Here is an 8508-nt window from a genome sequence, read left to right as displayed (position 1 = left end):
ATGATGACTTCAGTCTACGTTTTAACTTTGTTTAAAAAATAAATATATAAATAAACAAACACATTTAATAAAAAATTGTGTGACCAGTTAAAAAAAAATCCATCCTGCACTAGACCACCAGCCCCAGGCTCCCCCGACTGGCCATGTAACACTATGATGGAGACCTGCAGAGTGGGATCCCCCTGTTATAATGTGAACCAGACCCACCCTGGTCTAGGCCCTCTATGAGGGGAAGCTGCAAACAAATGATCACTGAACAGTGCTGAGGTCAAGAGTCTGATTCCACCCAAGGTCCAATCTGTTTGTAGTTTGTATTTCTCCCCTTTCTTTATGTGATACGGAAATTAGACTCTAAGCTCTACTGCGACATGGACCGATGTGAATGATAAATATTTTTCTATACCGTGCTGCATAACATAGTGGTGTTATAGAAACAATAATAATAATAATGGTAAAAAATTATTTTGACTCTCCCAATTGTCCTAGTGTAATGGGACTGGAGTCACTAGCAACTTGCCCCATTATAGTAGAATGTAATAAATGTAATAAGTACATTAATAAAAAATACACAATGGTAACAAAAGGTTAACCGAGCATAAAAAATTAATATTTAAATAAAGAAACTCCTCTTATATAAAAAATAATTTATTCCTCATTGGTGGAACAGCAACAGCACATGTATCTGAAAACGAAGGAAGAAGGAAAAAAATGAGACGTGCTAACAATCGGAGAATTGCTCTGTATAAGTAATTGTTTCATACAAGAGACAATTTGTTTTGAGACACTGTAAAGATTTTTATACATACTATATTTAAACTTAAGAACTAGTGTTATGAGCCCATAGTATTATTCTTGTTACCCACATGTCCTTATAGCTAATACACGTGTTCTGATTATTTAATCATCTCATCTTTCAGATACTTGGTTCCTTGACATCCACAGTACCTGGGATTCATACTCCTAGATCCCTGTGGTGGCTGCAGGATTCTGGATTGGGATGAGGTCATCTAGGTTTATGGCTTCATTTGATAGGATTAGTTGTGGGAGCTATCTAGCTGGTTGATGCTATTTAATGAAGGAATGATAATGTGGAGGTGCAGATATCAGATCACAGGAGAGGTCCCCACATTTTGCTTTATTCAGTAAGAAATGTATGGTAGGGGTCTTTTCTTCTGTCCTCCAGATTATCATGGCATAGGTAATAAATGCACATTACTACATTACATAATGTGATCAAACAATCTATAATACCAGATGTATTACACTTTTATATTGCTTTAATCCCAGACTAAAGGCCTGATCTAGATTTAGATGTAAGTACAGCTACAAGTCACATTTTGCCACACTGCACATGTGCAGGAAACTGAGGCTGGATTCTAAGCTTTGAGTAACTTACACTGGTGGCTCCCTACACCTGTGGGGCAGATCAGGGGCAGGCAAGTAGAGTACAGCAGGGGCATGTAAGTGGGCCCCTACCATTGCATCCCCCGGTGGGCCCTTCATGTCCCAGTCCGACACTGCACATGTAAGTGTAGCACACACCCTGGAGATGTGGTCAAGTCAGACTTGGCTGCATTTAGTGTATAGATGTTTGCTGACGATGATGACAGTATCTGATGTATATTAAGTGTGTGTAATAATTAAATAGATTTACATATGATTCCCCAACCAGAATAAGTATCCAGCACCTGTGCTATAGCTTGGGCTGGTTAACATTACAGCAGGAGTCTCATAATGTGACACCAGATCTGGCCTGGACAACATGGGGTGGGATTCCCTAAGTAAAATATATGGAAACCACAGGGCAACGAAGCCCTGGGGTAAATAGCATTGGGGGATTTCCTGGCACCCCTTAGGGGCAATAAGAGTAGTAAGTAAGCACCAGTTGTACAGAAACTACCCAGCCCAAGAATGGATTAGTTGAGGGCCAAGGACATGGTATGCTTCCACTGATTACCAGGCTGGTCTCGCTCCCAGGAGGAGTCACCTTAGAAGGGACCATACCACAATGATTACTCACCTTGCTATTGACTGGAAGACATTCCGGAGTCTGCTCCAGATTCTGACCCTGTTAAGACGAAGGAAGATTGTCGGTTTTACAGAAGTGCCTTACATAATAGCTGTATTATAGTTCAGAAGAAAGAAATCAGACTTGGAGGGACAGATTTTGTGGGGTCTGGCTGGGGTTAGGTACAGTCTGTATAGTAATGTAACCTTCATCTCTGTGCCATGGAGGCACTTAGACATATTTGGCTTGATTCATGTTCGGACGCAACCTGCTTGCAACTTGTTTTTAGAAAAAGAGCACGAAACTTGAGCACAGTTTAAATCCAAGCGGATGTCAAGATACAATTTGAATCTGGGTGTAAGTACGCTTTGCCTAAAGTTGTTAACAGACAGAACACAGTGCAGGATATACACATGCACAATATACAGTCCCATCAGAAGACATGCAAAAAAATAAGTCTTTAAAATAAATTAACAACTCATAATACTATAATCATTAATACCAATGTTTTGAAAACAATTGTTTTTTCTTTTCTTTTTTCCATTAAATACAAAAATCTGAATGTTCTTAATGCGTACTGAACATACCACTTACACCTGTAGCTGGTGTAAATGATACGAATAAAAAAAGCATACTTACGAGATACCTGGGACTTGCGCAGTCATAATTGTCATTTGAATTTGGACATGAATTGCATACAATTACATTAATTGACATAAGGTCCTTTACTGAGCATGTGCAGAGCTAGTTTACACAAGATACTGCACACAAATGGACTTACATCAGAAGATGAATCAGACCCATGGGGGTAAATGTATCATACCCCGGGTTTCGTCAACTGTTGACAAAACTGGGATATGATACATTTACCCCATGATGTATATTCACATATATATGTCCCCATTTGTGTGTGTACCACAAGGTGATGCCCCATAGCCACCCCATTTGTGAGATGTATTAGTAATAATGAGGGAGGTTGTTGCAGGGTTCTGTTCTCTGTTACCCTGACTGGGGGGTGCTTATAAAAAATCATTAGAGGGGAGATGAAACTGGTCTTGTATTGGGTGTTGTTTAGCTGATGAGAATCAAATTATCAATGTATTGAGCTAAATGACTATTGTGATGTATATTGTATTGTATCAGATCTGTGGTCTTATCATATTAAGTACCTTCTGTTCGTGGATCCCCCTGAAAAGAAGAGAAGACATATTGTAAACAATTGTGAAACATATCAGGATTATGCTTTAAAAATAGTTTGTCTCTAAAGATTAAATTAAAGTTCTTCACTTTTTGCCCAGGACCCATATTATGTTTGTGAATCAGCTCTGCAGCCCATGACTCTATAAGGTTTAGGTATTTGGGGATTGTATTTCGTTCTACAACAGCTCATGCACCTTTATAACAATGCCTCTGATTACGTATATTCTGTAAATAAAAGTGCAGTAAAATGTATTAATGTCATTATAAGGCACACTCCTCCAGACTCCACCTTCACTATAACCCAGCTTAGGCCTGTGTGGTACATGGCTCGTTTTTGCTTAGTAGCACACAACAGGTCTGCACAGAGGATCATGGGTACCCACCGGGGCCGGATTTACAGCTAGGCAACCCAATCACCTGCCTAGGGCCTAGCGGCTCTCGGGGGGGGGGGCAGCTGGGTGGGACAAGAGAGAATAAAAAAAAAAACAATTTTGGCCACTCCTCCGCGACTCGCGTGGGGGGGATGCCGCGAGTCGGGGGGGGGGGGGGATCTGGTGTGGTGGCTGGTCTCCTCCCTCCCTCCTGTGTGTGGCCTGCTGTGTGTCACATGGGACGTGCACCACTTGACAGGTGCCGTCCCATGTGTAAAGGGGATGAAGACACAGAAGACTGCTCAGCTCCTAGATGGAAAAAGGTAAGTTGGGGGAGGGGGAGGGTAGTATATTAATAGGGTGTGTATTATCTGTTTGTGAGGGGCCATTGTCTGTGTGTATGTGAGGGGCCACTGTCTGTGTGTATGTGAGGGGCCACTGTGTGTGTGTGTGTATTATCTGTGTGTGAGGGGCCACTGTCTGTGTGTATTATGTGTGTGTGTGTGTGTGAGGGGCCACTGTCTGTGTGTATTATTTGTGTGTGAGGGGCCATTGTCTGTGTGTATTATGTGTGTGTGAGGGGCCATTGTCTGTGTGTATTATGTGTGTGTGAGGGGCCATTGTCTGTGTGTATTATGTGTGTGTGAGGGGCCATTGTCTGTGTGTATTATGTGTGTGTGACGGGCCATTGTCTTTGTGTATTATGTGTATGTGAGGGGCCACTGTGTGTGTATTATGTGTGTGTGAGTATTATGTGTGTGTGTGAGGGGCCACAGTGTTTGTGTATTATGTGTGTGTATGAGTGGGCCACTGTATGTGTGTATTATGTGTTTGTGTGAGGGGCCATTGTCTGTGTGTATTATGTGTGTGTGAGGGGGCATTGTCTGTGTGTATTATGTGTGTGTGACGGGCCATTGTCTTTGTGTATTATGTGTATGTGAGGGGCCACTGTGTGTGTATTATGTGTGTGTGAGTATTATGTGTGTGTGAGGGGCCACCACAGTGTTTGTGTATTATGTGTGTGTATGAAGGGGCCACTGTCTGTGAGTATTATGTGTGTGTGTTGAGGGGCCATTGTCTGTGTGTATTAATGTGTGTGTGAGGGGGCATTGTCTGTGTGTATTATGTGTGTGTGAGGTGGCATTGTCTGTGTGTATTATGTGTGTGTGAGGGGCCATTGTCTGTGTGTATTATGTGTGTGTGAGGGCCATTGTCTGTGTGTATTATGTGTGTGTCGAGGGGCTGTTTGTAGGAGGGAAATAGGTTTATTTTTTAAATGGTAACACCATTAATTTAATGTTTTGGTTGGAGGGAGGCCTTCTTATAAAATGTGGGTGCTATATTGATTTAACACTGGGGCTGGTTGGCATTCACTAAAATTCATGTACCCATTTATTTTCCAAATAGGGTCTCCAACATTCCAGGATCCAAACAAGCAGCAACTGATCTAAAGTCTACAGCAGCCACAAGCCGTGAAAGTAACGAGAACAGGTAGGAGAGAGCAGCACAGTCTGCCAACTATCCTGAATCTGGTGGGATTTATATTATGAGGAGGTCTGACTTGTTTAAATGTTGCACTATGGGATTCATGCAGAAGACTGACATATTAACATGATTATTACATTCAAGCACTTTTTCATGTTTCTGTAGGTAGAGGGCTGCAGTCAGTAACTGTAGTGGCGGACTTTCTATGACGTGTGGTAGAGATAGGAGACTGCTGTTTTTTCATTACTGGACTTGCTAATCCTGAACTGCAGTTTCTTGACATGTTAATTATGATTAATACCTAAGTTTAGTTAAAGATAAGGTACAATTTGTGTGAATTGAAAGGTAAGCTGTGGTGAAAGTGGGGTTTATACGGTAGTAGGCCATACCGCTACTTCTTATACTGCCTTCATTGTAAAATAATAAAATTCCATTCACTTGTTTACATTCCCATTACATTTTTCATACCGCCACTTCTAAATTTCCACTTCGACCACTGAGCTTAATATTCATCGTATGGAATATATGACCAGCATAATTCAAAATTCTGCTAGATTCTTTGACAAAATATGGAGTCCATGGTCATTATTCTTTAACTGCTGGGACCACAGTGTGACGCAGTGTAATGATAAAGGAGGGCACAGTGTGATGAGAGGGACAGTAATGAGGGGCCACAGTGTGATGCAGTGTAATGATAAAGGAGAGCACAGTGTGATGCAGGAGGAGTAGCGTGATGCGGCGGCACATAGCCTACCCTTCTACTTAACTATAGGGTGTATATGCTATGCTAAAAAATATAGAGCTATGGATTGTTTCGGGGGGGGGGGGGGGCAAACCAATATCTTGCCTAGGGCCCCATGAGGTCTAAATCCGTTCTGGTACCCACCATACAGGCTGTGGAGTGTGGAGACCCATGTTTTGGGTCCTGACCAATCAGTAATAAACCCTTGGTCTATAGGACTGGTGGTGACACAGTACATACCTTGCTCTTTTGATTCGTCATCCTACAGGAAAAGCAAAGTACAAGAAAAGTGTTATGTAGGCGCTATATAAATAAGTGGTAATAAGTGTTATATTACACAAACTAAACACAACCTGAAGCCCCCCTATCCCAGAAAGTAACCACACTGCTGAAGCTGAGGGATAATTACATTAATATACATTTGTGCTACCCTCTGAGAGATTATAGTAACATGTTTAAAAATATACTAGATTAGGGGATGTAAATATGTTAAATATCACATCTACAGTATAATACAATTGTAAAGCTGTTGTGGAAATGACACCACACAAAGCGGCTGCACCCAGTATTCACGAGGTTGCAGCCAATCATTACACTAGGATATAGGGGGTTAAGGCACAAGGAACGTTTTATGCTAATCTATAGGCGCTCACTGTTCTATTACACAGTAGAAGCAACATAAACACAGTGTAGACCAGCGGTTCCCAAAGTGTGCGCTGCGGCTGCCAGGGGTGCCGCGGTGCTGTCACAGGGGTGCTGCGGGAAAGTCAGGAAAAACAAAACATAAACTCCACCAATTCGCGCTGGCACCAGGACCCAGCATCCTCTTCTCTCACGCAGCTTGTCTCTATAGTGACAAGCTGCGTGAGAGAGAGGGAGAATGCTGGGTCCCAGCACTGTGTGGATTGGTCACTATAGTAACAAGCTGTGTGAGAGAGAGGGAGAATACTGGGTTCCGGCGCCGCGCGGATTGGTGAGTTTATGTTTTGTTTTTTTCTGGCTTTCCCGTGGCAGAGGGGACAGAGTGAGAGTGAGCGTGGCAGAGGAGAGGGGACAGCGTGACAAAGGCCAGAGGAGGGGGACAGAGGCCAGAGGAGGGGACAGCGTGACAGCGTGACAGAGGAGAGAGGGGACAGCGTGACAGAGGAGAGGGGGCAGCGTGACAGAGGCCAGAGGAGGCAACAGCGTGACAGAGGGCAGAGGAGAGGGGGCAGCATGACAGAGGGCAGAGGAGGGGGACAGCGGGCAGAGGAGGGGGACAGTGTGACCGAGGGCAGAGGAGGGGGACAGCGGGCAGAGGAGGGGGACAGTGTGACAGAGGACAGAGGAGGGGGACAGGGCAGAGGAGACGGGACAGCGTGACAGAGGCCAGAAGAGGGGGGACAGTGTGACAGTGGGCAAAGGAGGGGACAGAGGCCAGAGGAGGGGGACAGTGTGACAGAGGGCAGAGGAGGGGGGCAGAGAGAGGGGGGACAGTGTGACAGAGGGCAGAGGAGGGGGACAGTGTGACAGAGTAGAGGGGGCAGTGTGACACAGGGCAGAGGAGAGCGGACAGTGTGACAGAGGCCAGAGGAGGCGACAGCGTGACAGAGGGAGAGGAGCGGGACAGAGGGCAGAGGATGACGACAGCGAGACAGAGGCCAGAAGAGGGGACAGCGTGACAGAGGGCAGATGAGAGGGGACAGCATGACAGAAGAGGGGGCAGCGTGACAGAGGGCAGAGTGAGAGGGAGCGTCACAGAGGGCAGAGGAGGGGATAGCGTGACAGAGAGCAGAGGAGGGGGACAGCATGACAGAGGGCAGAGGAGGGGGACAGCGTGAGAGGGGACAGCGTGAGAGAGGGCAGAGGGGGCAGAGTGACTGGATGCAGAGGGGGCAGTGTGTCTGGATGTAGTGGGGGCATTTTTGCATACAACTAAATAAGTATTTCTGTCCTGACCTAAATACTTATTCCATTTTTTTGACCCAACTACTTCTAAAACAGGACTGCTCAGTAATTATTTTGGAGGGGTGCATTGAAAAAATTATGGAGACTCTAAGGGTGCCGCGAACTGCAAAAGTTTGGGAACCACTGGAGTAGACTATATTCTGGTTTCTATGTAGCAGATGTTCTACAAGCGGTAACTGGAACAGATCTGCAGGATTCTGAGGAAGAAGAATAGTAAGGAATTATTCTGTAACAAAGAAACTGTCACCTTTTACCTATTACTTTCAGGGACAACTAAATGCTGGCACTACTGACTTTATAACAAGGTGTTTCTAAGTATGGCTTTACATCAAGTAGAAATTACTGTGTGCCATGTATGTGCCATGTATGTGCAATGTGTGTGCAATACGCTATTAGTGTATACACTTACCTTCTGGTCTTTTTCATCCCTAAAAGAACGAAAAAACAGGTGTAAGTCCATTTCTTCATCACTCATTAATGCATGTGGTAGTGTGTGTAGTGGTATCAGTGTACTGTGGTCATTTCTGGGCAGTTCTGGGCAGTGTTATATAGTCACTTATTACATATACATTATTATTGTTCTTATACATTAACATATGTCTTATTGATATGAGTCCTGTGGTATTATTATTATTATCCCTGTATTATTACATGAACCCTGTCATGTGTAACTGATTAAGACATTACCAGAGGTTGGCTTCAGATCTACATCTGAAAAGAAAAAAAATTACAAACACTGATGTGAATGTTCCCGG

The 8508-nt window shown here is 44.0% G+C and overlaps 1 long non-coding RNA gene across 1 annotated transcript; it reads right to left on the bottom strand.

Moving 5' to 3' along the window:
* Window positions 1-629: 629 nt before the first annotated feature.
* Window positions 630-8273, bottom strand: LOC142142857 (uncharacterized). The gene is made up of 5 exons (XR_012689363.1): window positions 8163-8273; window positions 6047-6068; window positions 3178-3196; window positions 2021-2068; window positions 630-682 (listed from the first exon to the last, which is right to left on the bottom strand). It is a non-coding gene; the product is annotated as an uncharacterized LOC142142857 (long non-coding RNA).
* Between the last annotated feature and the right edge of the window lie 235 nt (window positions 8274-8508).

The sequence above is a fragment of the Mixophyes fleayi genome, chromosome 3 (genome assembly GCF_038048845.1).
Source record: "Mixophyes fleayi isolate aMixFle1 chromosome 3, aMixFle1.hap1, whole genome shotgun sequence".
Classification (NCBI taxonomy): domain Eukaryota; kingdom Metazoa; phylum Chordata; class Amphibia; order Anura; family Limnodynastidae; genus Mixophyes; species Mixophyes fleayi.
The sequence above is the reverse complement of the archived record's forward strand: the minus strand, read 5'-3'. Positions and strand labels throughout refer to the sequence as shown.